Below are 16,789 nucleotides of genomic sequence, written 5' to 3' on the forward strand. Positions count from 1 at the left end.
CATTTCAAGAAGGATGTAGAGCCGTTGGAGCGAGTGCATTGAAGGAAAACAAGATTAGTGAATGGAACAAAGGGTTGCCCTTAAGAAGAAAGGCTTAAATTGTGCAAATTACTTGCGCGGTGATCTGATTGAGGCGTATAAAGCCTTAAATGGTTTGAGCATGCTCAATGCTGATAGGATTCTTCTTCCTCTTGCTAAAAATAATCGCCTGAGAGGGCATAAATTCAAATTGAGGAAAGACAGTTATAGGATAGATGTGCGGAAGTTTGCCTTTAGCCAGCGGGTGGCTGGTTGTTGGAACAGGCTTCCATCTGTCATTGTGAAGGTTGATAGCTTGAATGGATTCAAGGCAGAACTAGAAAAACATTTGGAGCGAGTGAATGGGTGAAATTAGAAGATTTGGTTTCTTTTTTTTTTTTTTTGCCTGATATATAAGCTTGCTTTCTTGCATCATGTGCCTTTACTAATGCTATTCTGATATCTATAGTTGCTGAAACTCATGAATTAATGTGAATTAATGGAATGTTTTAATTTGTTATTAAATTTTGTTTCCAGTTAAGACAAAAAGGTCAGTTAGTAATGAAACTGATATAATGTACATTTTAGCTGAGTTTACAAATTCCGGGTTTGTTTTGGAATAGCATATATGGAAACGATAATGTAAATATAGTGAAAAAAAAAAAACAGTTTAATATTTATATTTTTGAAAAAAGAAGAGAAAATTCTATATTTAGTTAGCATTTATAACGATAAAAATAAGATAGAAATTTCTGTTTTTATCCTTATAAAATTATAGATGTAAAAATTTATTTTTCAGTGAATTTTATATGAAATATGTATTTCATATATATTTTTTAAAAATTCCTTATTTAATTCGTGTTAGAAGTGCTTTAAAAAGCTCAACTGTTAATTAACTGTTTATGTTTGTAAAATTTGTCATTTCTAGTCAATTATTTGGTTCGGTGGCTGGTTTTCATTTCCTTGTGATATGCTTCTGTTTCGATAATAATGAGGGCAATAAACATGAAAAAAGTCATGCTACCTCAATGATTGCCTACTTTCAAAGGTTCAATTATCAATCATTGTGATATGGATTTGAGAATCACTATCAGCCTAGACTAGAAACTTCAGACCAAAAAAGTAGATAATATTTAGGTGAAAGCGTCAAATGAACACCAACTGAACATTAGCTGGTCTAAACAGTTAACAGATAATTTCACAAATAACGTAATTTTAATCAAATACTAAAATTAAATGTGGCATTCAAAACTGTCTGAAATTAAATAGTGATCGTGCAAACTTTGAAGACATTGACATAAGCATTAAGGCATTAAGAATATCTGTATTAGCATTCGTTGATGCATTTAATGAATTCATTTGGTTAAATAAAAAAATAAGATCTGTAAGTTATGATGCTTTGTCATACATAGCGTAAATACATTCTATCTTTTAGGAAATTCGCATCTTTAAGCATGTAGAAAAGATAAATTTTAGACATTCCTTAAGCAACCTCAAAACAATTAATTAACTAGTAAAGTCGATACGTGCAATTATCGTTGTAAAAAGATGGCACCTTTCATTTGCAATACGACTAAATGGTAAAAAGACAGCTAATTGGTTTTTAGAACCGAATTTCTATGGATAGGCCTTTTCAGAACACACAAATGAAAGAATAACTAAAGTCCCACATTGGATACAACCACAAGATAACAAAAACTCTCATTCATATTCTAAATAGAGGATGAATTCTGCATTAGAATAGAACATAAACTAATAAATGACGAATCGAGATTTTAGACGGTATTTTAGCAACACTTGGAATTCGGTAATAAACAGACCAATGTCCAACACCGAATGCGTCCATAAAGCATGTCTTTTTCGTAACTGGGTTACTTTCCTTTCAACAGAATCAACTTTTGATGTGTGGTAAAAAGACGTTGCAACACACTAAAGAAAAGCTTTGAATTCTTACAAAAACCGGTTAGAAAATAAGTATGAAAAAATCACCTGAATTAAAAAAAAAACCCAAAGAAATGCAGATAGCTCGCATGGATATGAGGAAAAAAATTAAATATAACAGAGATTAAAGCGTAGATAATCTAACTGAATATATATGGAAAATAAATAATTATTATTATAGTACCCGACATGCTCCTCTTCCACTCGCATCGCCTGAAGGAACCTATGCTTTGCATTTCTCACCATCTTTTTGGCGTTCTCCCCTCTCACGATGTAGTTGCTTCATTCACAAATCCCAATAAAAGGAGTTTATAGCTACCAATTAACCCTTTCTCCTTCCCTATGATGATGACGATGATGTCATAGGAATAAAAATCTATTGCATAGTATTTTATTCCTATAACACAAGCTGACTCGAGCCCCATGAGAAAAAAAACAAGTTTTTCTCCCATATTGTGAAAAAGATAACACAAAGAGTTAATTTTAACAAATATGCTAAATAAAATAAAATAATAGATGAAAAAGTGAACTTGGTGAATGCAGACAAGACAACACATTTATTTTTTTTTTCAGAGTTCGTTAACTAGTTGCTTGTTATTGCACTAATTTGAATAAGCGTTGCATATTCAAAGTTGTGCAAAAACAGGCAACCCGTTGTGAAGGCGCTTAAAACCTGAGATGTGACAAAAATGATGCTTTGCACTGATGAGAAAACTTACCACACACACACACACACACACACACACACACACACACACACACACACACACACACACACACACATTTTAATAAAATATAAAAGGCAGTACAGAAAAATAGCATATAATTACCATGAATTAATCACTACAAAAAATGATTAAAATATCGATTTTTCTCAAAATAAAGCTGTAAATAAAATTTAAAAATAAAATTTAAATATAAATAAAAAAAAGCAAAAGACTTTTTCCTTATTCCTTCCCTGATTCGAATTCCTATGGAAGCTTCGTCCCCATTTCTACCCTCCATGGCTTCTAATGCCGACAGTTGATATCCCAACATGTCCACCCCGCCCCTCGTAGTAGTACAGCTGGTAGAATCGCCATCCTCCCCACAAAAGGTGCAGAAGACCTGAGGTTCGAGTCCCGTCGATGATGTGAGGAATTTTTATGGGCGTTTTTCACAACGTGACTGAGTTAGTCGGTCTCAGGAGAAGAAGCACGGTTTTTCTTCAGGAAATTCGGGTTTTTTTTTCAGCAAACAGAAAACCGGTCACAGAACACACGCAACTTACAGCCAGTATACACAGAGCAATATGGCCTTAGTCACTAATGCTCCTAAAACACTACAACAACAACAACAGTTCTGCCCAAATTTCTATCACTTTATTTATATTCATATGTTCGTGTTCATATCTCCATGAGCATACTTCCATTTCTTTTGCCATGTCATTATTTTCAAGACCCGAGCCTTTTCGTTTGGTTAGCAATCCATCCTAACTACTTGTTTTTTGAAAAGTTAAGCATTTCCTTTTCATGGTGACATACAGTATCCTCCAAAATCTATTGAGAAATCCTTAATATCTATAGAATATTTGCAAGGTCATCAGCACTATTTTCATTCCCAAAACAACATCACACATCAATATATGAAAATGTTTGAAAAGTTATTTAACCAGATCGACGACATGGAAACCAAGGAGAAATATTTACGACATGGCAGCGCAACTACACATGCAGTGGCACTGAAAACTGTGTTTGGAGGTTTGAATAACTTATAGTCTTTACTGCTTGAATATCATATATAGCAACCACTTGTGAAAAACCACATTCAACTGAATAAATAAGGGACATCATCATATAGTCGATACTCGAAATTCCAAGGACATGCTTAAAATCATCATTTTAAGCATGTATCATTTGATTCGAGTGTGTTTAGCACAGAATGGCAGCTTCTTCAGCATGCCAACTGAATTATGTGTTGTTCTTTCAAGTGTAACTGGAGACAGTCCTCCATGAAACTATAATGGTTTCACCATTTGTTCACCACTTGTTTCGAGAGGCCTGAGTTTGAGTCCCGTTGGCGACTGGACTAATTTTTAAAGTCCTGAATCCAGGCTGTAATTTCTCGATCTGAGGCAAAGGGATAAGGTGCCCCTACTGTGTTATTCAGTATTTTTCAGTCCACATTACATATAAACTGGTTCGTGAACACACACTTCGACAGAAAAAAATATGCATATTGATAGAAGTTACGATAAGAACCGTTGGAATAATAATATTAACTATTTTTATATGACGAGAGAGAGATATATGCAGTTCTATGACACTGAAATGAATGAGAAAAGAGCTGAATAAAATATGAAATAATATAAGATACAGATGCATGAAAACACACGAAGTGTTTACTCAAAATAATACACAATAATATAATATAAAATAATACAATAATACTCAAAATAATACACAATAATTTAAAAGTCCTTGAAGACAGAAAAAACATATTTTTCTATTTCACAGAAATGCTTTCTTTTTATACCTTACACTTTGTCCAATGATATATCCTAAAAGGGAAAATGCTGTTGTTATTGTACGATTTTAGAGTCATCAGCAACTTAGGACACATTTCGCCGTATATATATATATATATATATATATATATATATATATATATATATATATATATATATATGTAAATTTCATAAGTCACATGTCATAAATTCCATAAGTTAATAAATTCGATGAGCTTGAAGTGCTAGTCAAGACATCCAAGGCATCATTGTGGGGATATCAGAGATGTAGTGTTACTCAGATATAAGGAATGCAGAACTGGAATTTGGGGAGTACAATGTGTACAGAAAGGATAGACAGGACAAGAAGGGTGGAGGGGTTATGCTGTTAGTTAAGACACACATAAAATCTAAACCATTTGATATTGGTGGACAATGCAATGCTGAGTCAGTTTGGTGTGACGTAACCACTGGAAAAGGAAAATTGAGAGTAGGTGTGTGTTATAGGCCTAATGAATCTAATGAGTATAATGAGAAACTGTGCAGAGAAATAGAGTGGGTCAGTAAATCAGAGTGTCTTATAATGGAGGATTTCAACTGAAATTTGTGGATTGGTCACTCGCACACTAGCAAGTCTTTTGTGGATTTATTGGATGATTGTATTCTGCAACATGTTAGGGAGGCAACTAGAGGGAGTAATACTCTTTATCTGATTGTCAGTAGTGATTCTTCATGCATTAAGAATCTGCAGATAAAAGAACCACTAGGTAGCAGTGATCACAGTGTGCTGAACACAGTGAGATAACTGCCATCAAGAGTAAAGGGAAGGGCTTTTGCTTTCGTAAAGGGGACTACAGTGGTCTGAGACAGTATTTAAATTCTATACGGTGGGACCAACTGATGTTGTTACCAACAGCAAATTCAAAATGGGAAGCATTCAAAGAATTTGTCATGGAAGCTACTAGGCTTTTCATTCCAACTAAGAAATATTATTTAAGATTTACGCCTAAATGGATGTCAGATGAACTAATTAGACATGTGACAGAGAAGAAAAATGCATGGGATACATATAAAATAATAGCTGGCACAGGAGCCTATGACAGATATAAGCTAGTCTGTAACAAAGTCACAAAGGAGGTTAGGCAGGCGAAGGGAGATTACAAGAAATTTTTGGCAAAGGATGGAAAGAAAAACAGCAAGGATTTCTTTACTTATGTAAACTCTAGAACGAAGGTGATAAATCAGATTGGTCTACTTGAGATCGATGGTTCAACTGTTGATAATCCTGCTCACGTAGCTAACAAACTAAATGAATATTTTGCACCTACATTCAAACATGAGGAGTTATTCAGGGAGGGGAATGCCAGAGGTGTATTAAACTCTGGCAGTAAGCTAAATAATCTTATAATAACTGAGAGTAAAGTTGGGCAGAAATTGTTGAAAATAAACATAAGCAAGGCATCTGAGATGGATGGAATTTATCCAGTTATATTAAAGGAGAAGGCAAAGGAAGTAAGCAAACTCTTAGCCATAATTATGAAAGCTTCCCTGGACTCAGGTGAGGTACTCATGGACTGGAGATGTGCAAATGTGACCCCAATACAAAAAGTAGGATCAAAGGGAGACATAGGTAATTACAGACCTGTTAGTTTAAATTCTGTTCCAAGGAAATTAATGGAGGTACTGGTTAAAGAAGCATTGCAGAATCATCTAGACAAGACTTCAGTTATACCTGGGACACAGCATGGGTTTGTTAAGGGGAAGTCTTGTCTGACTAATTTGATTGGATACTGTGATGTAGTCACAAAGGAACCGGACGCAAAGAATAATTTTGATATCATATATTTGGATCTTAGAAAGGCCTTTGATACTGTTGCACATGGATGACTGATGCACAAATTGGAGCAGTGTGACATTGGAGGCAAATTGCTGCTATAGATAAAAGGATGGTTGAGTGTGAGAAGACAGAGAGTGGTAATCAATTGACACTGCTCATCGTGCACTAATGTTATTAGTGGAGTCCCTCTGGGTTCAGTGTTGGGTCCATTGTTGTTTTCTGTATTTATAAATGATATTTATGATGGTATATCAGGCTTAATGTCCACGTTTTGCAGACGATATGAAGGTTGGCAGTGCTGCTAAGGACACAAATGACAGAACGCTGCTGCAACAGGATCTAGAAAAGTTGAGCAGATGGGTTGAGAGGTGGCAACTAAAGTTTAACATTGACAAATGTAAATTACTAAATATGGGAAGTAGGAACCCCAGAGTAACGTATGAACTCGGTGGTATTACACTGACAGTGATAGAGAATGAAAAGGAACTGTGGGTAATTGTGCAGGCAGATATGAAATTTTCTGAGCAGTGCAGACGTTCTGCAAGAGTAGCTCATGGTGTCTTGTCAATGATATACAGGAATTTTTCTATCAGGGATAAGGAGGTGATTATCCCCTTGTATAAGGCCATACCTTGAGTACTGTATACAGGTCTGGAGTCCTCATTTTAAGAAGGATGTAGAGCTTTTGGAACAAGTACAGAGAAATGCGACAAGATCAGTGAATCGAACAAAGAGTTGCTCTTTCGAAGTAAAGCTTAAGTTTTGTAAATTACAGTGGCTGGAGACTAGGTGGTAGATGGCTCTCATCAACCGGCGCAATACCACCATTTTGCTTATTAGAGGCTTGAAGTGGTGAAACCCATGTTTAGTTTCTAGAGCAAAGTTTCCAACCCCCCCCCCCCCCCCCCAATACTTCTCCTTCAACCCATGCATGGTACTAAGTACTATAGGTTTTGATACCCTTCGTGTTTTCATAAAAAAAAAAGAAGCAAAAAAGAAAAAAAAAAAGGCATCTGCGAGGCGATGTGATTGAGGTGTATAAAGCCTTGAATTGTTTGAGCATGTTCAATGCTGATGGGATTCTTCCTTATGCTCAGAATAATCGCCTGAGACGGCATAAATTCAAATTGAGAAACACGGTTATAGGATAGATGCGCCGAAATTTGCCAGCGGGTTGTTGATTTCTGGAACAAACTTCCATCTGTCATTATAAAAGTTGATAGCTGAAATAGATTCGAGGCAGAACTTGACAAACTTTTGGAGCGAGTGGATCAGCGAGAAACAAGAGTTTTTTTTATTTTATTTTTTTTTTTTGACTGATGCTATATAAGCTTGCTTTCTTGCATCATGTGCCTTTGCTAATGCGAATACTAATGCTAAGTCCTATAGTCGGTTTGCCTATTTTCTGTACGATAAACTCGAGTTTCCGGGAGAAAAAAATCATGGTTGCCTATCCTGAGGCCGAGGAACTCAGCCACGTTGTGAAAAACGTCCATAAAACTTCCTATCGTCATTGGCGGGATTCGGACAAGAGAAAATTCAAATAATCTCACTCATTTTACTTAAACCTAAACAGCAATAACAAAAAGGAAACAAAAGCTCATGATAAATGCGATTTGAAACTTCTTCCATATTGTACATAATGCAGTACCATATATAACAAGCAAATAATTGTAATAAACTGACATCAATTACACTTACACCGATTTCGGAATTCTGGTCTACACATTTCAAATAATATTCAAGACGTTCTTCAGGTAAAACTGAAAAAAAAAGTTGAAAAATCATTACACGATCATCATTATTTACCATAATGTGCAAAGTTTATAGCGTAATTGTCGATATCAAAGAAACTTTCACGGTGGCCAGTCAAACATTTAAAGTACTCACTGTATAAAATTAAAAATATAATTTAATTCGTTTAATTGTTTTGACATTCAACTAAGAATTATCAAATGCATTTAAAATTACTGCAATCATTATCTGTTCGTATAAAATGCCACTAATATACAAATCGTAATGAATGAAATGAACATCCGAATTATCTTCAAGCTATCAGCTGTTTCATTAATTCGATTAATAAAAGTCTGAAATTAATTATAGCCTTATGACTATTCAAATTTTGAATTTGAATTTGAATAGTCATAAGGCTATACTTCTGTATAGCCTTATGACTATTCAAATTTTGAATAGTCATATTATGGAATTAATAGGAATATTTCAATATTTGAATAGTCATTCCTATTCAAATATTGAAAATAGTTACTGTGTCTTTGTAATTAATTGCACAGCATAGATTTATTAAGGGGGAGCCTTGTCTGACCCATTTGATTGGATACTGTGATGCGGTAACAAAGGAACTGGATGGAACAAATAATTTTGGTATCATATACTCGGATTTAGGAAAGCTTTTGATAGATAGTGTTGCATATAAAATACTTCTGTATAAATTGAAGTATTGTGGCATTAAGGGAAAGTACTGCTATGGATAAAAGTATGGTTTGATGGGAGACGACAGAGTACTGCACTCATATAGTAGTGGGAAAATGAAAAGAACTAGAGGTAATTGTGAAGTTCTCTGAGTAGTGCAGAGAGGCTGCCAGGACAACTAATGAGGGTTTTGTAAATGATATACAGAAATTTTGCTAGCAGGAATAAGCAGGTGATTATCTCATTGTGTAGGGCAATGGTTAGGCTTTCTTGAGTACTACAGTTCTGGAGGCCTCATTATAGAAAGGATGCGGAGCTGCTGGAACAGGTGGAGAGAAGGACAATAAGATATAAGGACAAAGTGGGGGGGGGAACAAAAAGCGTGCTTTTACAAGAAAGGCTTCAGTTTTGCAATGTGTGGAGACAAGGCACATGTGAGGTTTTTAAGGCTTTGAATGGATTGAATAAATTCAGTGCTGATGGCATTCTTCCTTTTGCTAAAATTACACACATGACGAGGCATAAATTCAAATTGAGGATGGATGGCAGCAAGATAGATGTGTTTTCTTTTAGCTAGTAGGCAGCTGATGGTTGGAAGAAACTTCTATTTGCTGAGATGTGGATTTGGGCTGTTTGAATAAATTCAAGAACTAGAAAGTATTGGTGGTGATGGATAAGTAAAAGTTGTGAGAAGTTGTTTTTTTCCCTGACACTGTAGTGTTTGCGTTCCTGTATCATTTGCTAATAATAATCTGATAACGAAAATAGTAAGAGCGTCTTTTTCATTTTATAATAATAACTCACTTCACTAACTGTTGGGTTGAATGATAAGGAAAAGAAAGACCAAAAAATTTTAAAACGTATGAGGTGTAAATTTGTTTAAAAACTCGATTTCTTTCATCTTGAAATGCATTCCATCCGAAGCATGCCAATTTTTAAACTTAAATGTAACTGATTTTAAAATGAACTTAATTTATTTAACGATGAAATCTCGAAGGAATTACTTATTTAAAAATAATTCATCTTATCTTATCTTCTTTAAGAATAATTCATCTTATCTTATCTTCTTTAAGAATAATTCATCTTATCTTATCTTCTTTAAGAATAATTCATCTTATCGTCTTTAAGAATAATTCATCTTAACTTACCAACATTGAGGATAATTCATCTAGTAACAATAAGGAAACCTAATTCTTTTCAGCTGTAACTCATTGTAAATGGATATTTAAGGAAGAACCATAGAATAATGGTGTCTTGCTATGGAATGAGAACCATAGAATGACGGTTTCTTTGTTTTTGGCCGACGTTATTCAGTAACTGAACGATGGGGGAAAGGGGCTTGAGGAGAGAAGGGAATTTCGTCTTCTCTAAGTTCCATATCCTTGAAAAATCCATGGATTTTTCAAGGATATGGAACTCTGAATAACCTGTTTTCATAGACCCCTACATCTACATTCAGTTTTACCAGGTAGATCAACAACCTCTTAGATACCTCTTGCGTATACAAAACACACACATTAAATAACAAAGAGCAGCTAGATTTCAACTTTATTGGCATCTCTTCTGAATATGATAGTATCTCTATACTAGCGCTCACCATCTTCCAGAACTATTTTAATATCAAAGGTAACCTACTACAAATAGGCTAACACATGCTGAACGAGAGAAAAATTACCGCTAAACATTTTCAAGCCTCTTCATTTCACAATCTCAAAGGGTGTTGAAAAAGTGAGATTACCTATGCCACCCTCTCCGTCGCTGTCCTAGAACCATTCTTAGCTAATAACGACATTTTGCAATATATGCAGCCGACTTAATTTTTTTATTAATTCCGGTAGACATTTAACAGCGGAAGAAATATGTCAACAAGCCAATAAGTTATTACGGGCTTCTTAATTGCATTGAACTGCATCTTAACCCAAGAAAATTAGCCCAGATTTCGATCTCTAACAGGAAAATCAAAATATCTCAGTTCCAGTTGAGGTGTGGGGATGGGGAGCTTCAGTTTCGAAGGTGGTCTCTCATTTGGATCTAGGGTTGACGTGGTCTAACTCTTGTACCCGACTTCACTTGCATGAAAGCCAAAACGTATTGCGGCCACCAGATTAAAAAACAAAACAAAAAAATAATAATAACAGGAGTGCGAAACGCAGCACTCACAACTAAACATATCATGAAATACGTCGTCCCCGTACTTCACAGATTTGGTCCCTCCCTCCTAAATGTCATCTTAAAACCGTTTTCGGACTTGAGTATTGGTTTCTTATGTCACAATGGAATCGCTCAGAATTCATTTACCATTTCACGAGCCACACTGTACACGAACATCAACATCAAGCCTTGGAGGCTGCGAGTTATCACAAGGAATTTGCTGAGGCATGCTTAACTTCTCAAAGGGAAGCTACAGTCACCAAAGATCGGCAACATAATTTCACTGCCCAAAGCGTGGCTGTCTACTGGCCGAGTTTATCTCTACATTCCTCACTTAATAGGCTGGGCAGTCTTCGGCGATACTTCCCAGAAAATACACTTAAATTATTTAATACAACGAAGATTTACACCGAAAAGTTTTACGAATATGCGGTGGACTAAAAACAAATTTTTAAGGTCTTTTATCTCCTCACCCAACTGTGAAGAATACCTCCAAATTGATGATCACTGTTGAGTGCCTCAATGCACGCAAGTACACCCAAAGCATGCGCTTTGGGTGTCTGCAGGAAACTTCGAGCTCAAGGAATAACAGAGAGCGAGACCTGCTCTCTTTTATTCCTAGACAGCAGGTCTCGCTCAAGTCTAATGGTGTCCATATCGACAAAATCTGATAAGATTTTGTAAATGAGTCTCATATAAATATATCAGTAGGTGTGATTTTAGGTGGTATTGTAGGATTAATAAACTGATTGTAATAAGAATAATAATTAAAAATCAGATTCACTTGAAAACTACTACACATTTACCGCACACAGAAAAAGTGGTATACTTACGGCACTCTACGCACCAGACTAGACTTATATAGTCGTAAAGTGTACAGAATACACTGCTCGCGAGGGCCAAGTTGACGAAAGATAAGAAAATAAACTTGGAATTCATTTTAGTTAGTGTTTGAAATTTCTGTTTACAATTAGAGTTTGAAATCTCTGCTCCAGTTCTCTCTTTATATCACATATATTAGGTAACGCCTGGCGGTGTAAATACGCTATAGTATTTCCCAATAGCAAACAGTCATTGTTTGCTATTGGTGATGCAAAACAGTGAGGCAGAATGCATGAATAGTGATCGTATAAAGTGCAATGAATCTTCAGATATCACTCGTTTATTTTTATTAACGGGCATTACGATAAAAATTTATTAAAATTATGGCAATGGCAGGATATCTGCATCGATGCTGGTCAAGGCGATATTGTTTGCTATTAGGATAATTTTTTCCGCCACATGACCAGCAAAAGGTGATGAAATAGAAGAGGGGAAACTATTAAGTACTACAATAAGGTGCACAGAAAATAAAGACAAATAATGAACCAACTAGTGAAAATAAATATTACGTGACCTTTTAATGAATGTTTGGCTGAACCTCGAACATTAAGCTGACCACAATATGTCTTCAATAGTTTAGTAACTGACCGGTAATGCGAAATAATCTCTAGATTATAAAAAATATACAAATAGAAGAACCAGAATCAAAGAAGAGTGAAAATACATGTATATTTTTATGTGTCCTTTTTTACACTTAATTTATTTTATACGAGGGCCTTTGGAAAAGTTTCTGGCCTGAGTATGGAAGGTTTTTTTTAAGGAGTCTGGTACTTTTCAACATAGTCCTCATTCGAGTCACTATATTTTTGCAAACGATGCTGTAATGCTTAGCCATAGTGAGTATAGTTGTAGAATCGCCATCCTTCGCACACCGGGTGGAAAAGGCTTCAGATCGAGTCCCGTCGATGAGGTGAGGAATTTTTATCAGCCTTTTTCATATAGTGGCTAAGTTAGTCGTTTTGATGCGAAGGGTAGCACGTTCTTCCTCCAGAAAAACAGAAAATTTACCACAGAACACACGCATTTTCAGACAGTATACATGGAGTAACATGGCCTTATGTGAAAGAAAGCAAGCTTATATAGCACCATCCAAAAAATAATAATAATAAACACACACACACAATACACACAGTTCACCCATCCTTACCATCCAAGAATTTGTGTAGCCCTTCCTTGAATTTATTCAACCCATACATTTCCACAACAACACATGGAATCCTATTTCAATAATCAACCACCTGCTATGTGAGGGCAAACTTCCGCACATCTATCCTGTAACCATTCTTCCTTAATTTGAATTTATGCACCCTCATGTGTCTAGTCTCAGCAAGTGGAAAGGTATCAGCTTACTCATTCGTTTTAAGGCTTTAAACATTTCAATCAGATCTTAGATCTCTCTGCAAATGACAAGCGACTAGTTTCGAGACACAGCAGAAATGAAGCCTTTCTAGGTAAGAGCACGCTTTTGTTCCCTTTACCAATCTGGTCGACCTTCTCTGCACCCGTTACAGCAGTACATCTTTCCTAAAGTGAGGACTCCAGATCTGTATACAGTTAGCAAGATGCGAGCCTTGTACAAAGGAATAATCACTTCCTTATCCCTACTAGAAAAGATTCTTTATATCATTGACAAAACCACAAGAGCTGTCTTCGCAGGATGTCTCCACTGCTCAGAGAATTTCATGTCTGATTGCACAAGTACCCCTAGGTCTTTCTCATTCTCCACTATCCTGAGTGTAGTACCACACAGTTAATAAGTTACTCTAGGGTTACTGCTACCCATGTGCAGTACCTTGCATTTGTCAATATTAAACTTGAATTGCCATTTCTCAGCCATCGATCCAATTTTCCTCGATCTTGTTGCAGTAGCTCACCCTGATGATTGTCATTAACCACACTACCCAACTAGTTTTGTAAATGATATACATCATTTACAAAACTAGCATCTGCTAGTTTTGTACTAGCAGATGCTAGTTTTGTACTAGTACCGTTTTAGCATCTGCAAACCATTCAGCTTGATATACATTCGTCAATATCATTAATAAACATTGAAAGCTATAATGGACCATGGACCATGCACAGGCCACTGGGGAACTCAGCTAATTCTATTAGTCAAGTCACGAAGAGCAGTATCCATTGATAACCACTTTCTTTTTTTGTCAGCTTAACCATCCCTTTATCTATAGCAGTAACCTTCTATTGATGCCACATTGTTCCAGTTTCTACAGCAATCTCTTATGTGCAACAGCATCAAAGGCCTTCCTGAAAAGGCTCTTAATATATGATGCCAAAATTATTTTTTGCATCTAACTCCATGCTGCATCATAGTAACCTATCAGACTGGTTGGACATGACCACCCCTTGGCAAATTCATGCTGTGATTGCAGTATAATTATATGTCAGACAAACTGGTCCTACATTACTTTTTTAAACAGTATTTCCATTATTTTTCCTGGAACAGACGTTAAGCTAACAAGTGTGTTGCCTTTTCCTCCACCTTTATGAATTGGGCATATATATTCGCACATCAACAGTCCGTAGGGACCTCCCCTGAATCCAAGGATGCTCTCATAAATATGGCTCAGGTTTGCTTTTCTCCTTTAATATAATTGGACAGATTCTATCCACCCAAGGAGCCCTTTTTTATGCCCATTTTCAACAATTTCGCCTCCACTTTCCTTTCAGTTATTACAAAGTCATTTAGCTCTTTGTTATAGTTTGAAAAACTTCTGGCACCCCTTTTCTAAAAAGTTCCTCATGTGTGAATGTAAATGCAATATACCTATTCAATTTATTCAGCAACCTGAGCTGAGTCATCAACAGTTAACCCATAGACATCAAGTGGCCCAATGTGATTCAACCCCTTCCTTCTTCTGTTAATATAAGCATAGAAGTCTTTGCTGTTTTTCTTTCATTCTTTGCCAGAGACTTCTGATAATCTGCCTCAGCCTGCCTAACGCTATTTGTGACTTGATTACAAACCACTTTATAGCTACCATAGGCTTCTGTATCACCAGATAATTTATATGCATCCCATATACTTTTCTTCTCTGTCACAAGTCTCAACAATTCTTCTAACATCCATTTAGGTCTAAGCCTTGAACAGTATTCAGGTTTAAGCCTTGAAAAGTATTCAGGTCTAAGTTTTGAACAGTATTTAGGGCTTAAGTTTTGAACGTTGTAAGAAAAGCCTAGTAACTTTTTAATTACTTTCCTTAATACCTGTGTAAGATGTAGATCTTACAAATTAAAAAGATAAATATTTGTTTTTATTAATAAATCCAGGAAAGGCGATGGAAAGTGAGAATTAGCATTAGTGCCCAAGGATTAAGTTAAAGATAGTAAGTATTAAGATTGGGTATTTAGTTTTAATGTTTTTTTTTAGGAGCATTAGCTACTAAGGCCATATTGCTCCGGGGATATGAGGTGGTCATTCCCTGACCTTTCTGCATCCTCTGTATTTGGTGGAGACGGGCTCGAACCCCGGTCTAATCAAGAAGCGTATACTACGCATTGCTGCTCCTTCCCACCTGGCTACGGAGGCGCCTAGTTTTAATGTAAATAAGGTTAAGTTTGAAGAAACACTGGATTTGGAAATGGGAAAGTTATAGACGAATATGTTAAATAGCGGCTATATGGAAAGAAGTAATTTAAAGTAATATAGAGAGCAAACAGAGACAGCACTAGAGAAGGGGGTGCCATTTGAGAACATGCGTGAAAGGGTTGATGAGGGCAAGAACAATACGACCGTGAAACGGGATTACGAAGCATCTCTTTTAATCTAAGCTACCGTTAGAAATTACACAGGAAATTAGTGGACGTCCAGTGTTCGCGTCAAAATAAAACGCCATCAGGATGACTGAAGTTTGGGTAAGTTGGCCATATTTTGCAGAAAATGTGTGAACATGAAAACGAGTGTTTTGGAGGTTACCGGAAAACATGAAAGGGCCATACTGCCGTGTGAAAAAAAAAAGAAATTTCTAGAGAAGGGTTGGTTTGTGTGCTATGGAGAAGCTGGGGTGAGATGTTTTATAAAATAGGAAGGAATGGAAAATTAAGCAGAGTATGAGGATTGGTTGCGAGTTCTGGGAAGGCGTTCCAAACTTGAGGAAAATAGAAAATGTTCGAAAGGAGAGGGAAGTGTAGTCGAGAGAGTTCTTGAAGATACGTGGGAGAGAGTGGATTGTGGATTTTTTGAGTGTGTGGGACAGAGTCAGATAAGAGAGCTTAGTAATGTAGGCCCTTGTAAAGAGTCTGAAGGAAACCTCGCGAAGGAACTGCTCATGGGTTTTGGTTCCGACCACAGAGAATGAGCCAAGAATGTACACTTGTGAATATATCGTCTACACAAGAAGGCGTGTCATGTCAAGAGTGCCCCAGGAGTGAACGCAAGCCTGTCAGCCTTGAAGGAAAACCGGAGTGCCTAGAAGTGAACGTATGCCTGTCCGCCACTAAGGAAGCACAATGACCAAGAAAGGGAAAACACAGGGAAATTAGAAGTAGCGGCCATTTCGGAACGTAAGTCTGTTGTTTTTTTTTTCGCGAATTCTGAACTCAAGGACTCATAATCTAGCTCTGTAAGGAACTGAGTGATAGTCCTTTTAAAAAGGGAACGTTCCTGTTGTTTTAGACAAGTTAGTTACTAAGGTTGAGATAATCTGTTATGAATGTTAATGATTATGAAATAATGTAAGGGTGGTACAGGGGTAATAAAAGGAAAGTAACAGTATAAAGGAATTAGTAAAGAAATTTTATTAATAGAGAGACCCCATGAGTAAAGAGGGATGACTAAGATGGTAACTAGAGAGTAACTAAGGTATCTATGGGTGGACTTTTCACCCGGTGGCAGAACCAGTGTAGGATGCAACCTGAGTGTCTCTCTAACTAAAAACTCAGGAAAGCCTTCCTGAAACCACAACAGCGGCTCTTCATCCTTAGCTCTTCATCCACCTTTGTTTTTCCAAGACTCTACCACTAGTTAATGCTGGTGCGCATTACGGCTGGGTTATTGAATAAACTTGACGTCGAAGTCAGGACGGCCATCC

The sequence above is a fragment of the Mastigoproctus giganteus genome, chromosome 2, assembly GCF_048544385.1.
Source record: "Mastigoproctus giganteus isolate SK-2022 chromosome 2, ASM4854438v1, whole genome shotgun sequence".
NCBI classification, from domain to species: domain Eukaryota; kingdom Metazoa; phylum Arthropoda; class Arachnida; order Uropygi; family Thelyphonidae; genus Mastigoproctus; species Mastigoproctus giganteus.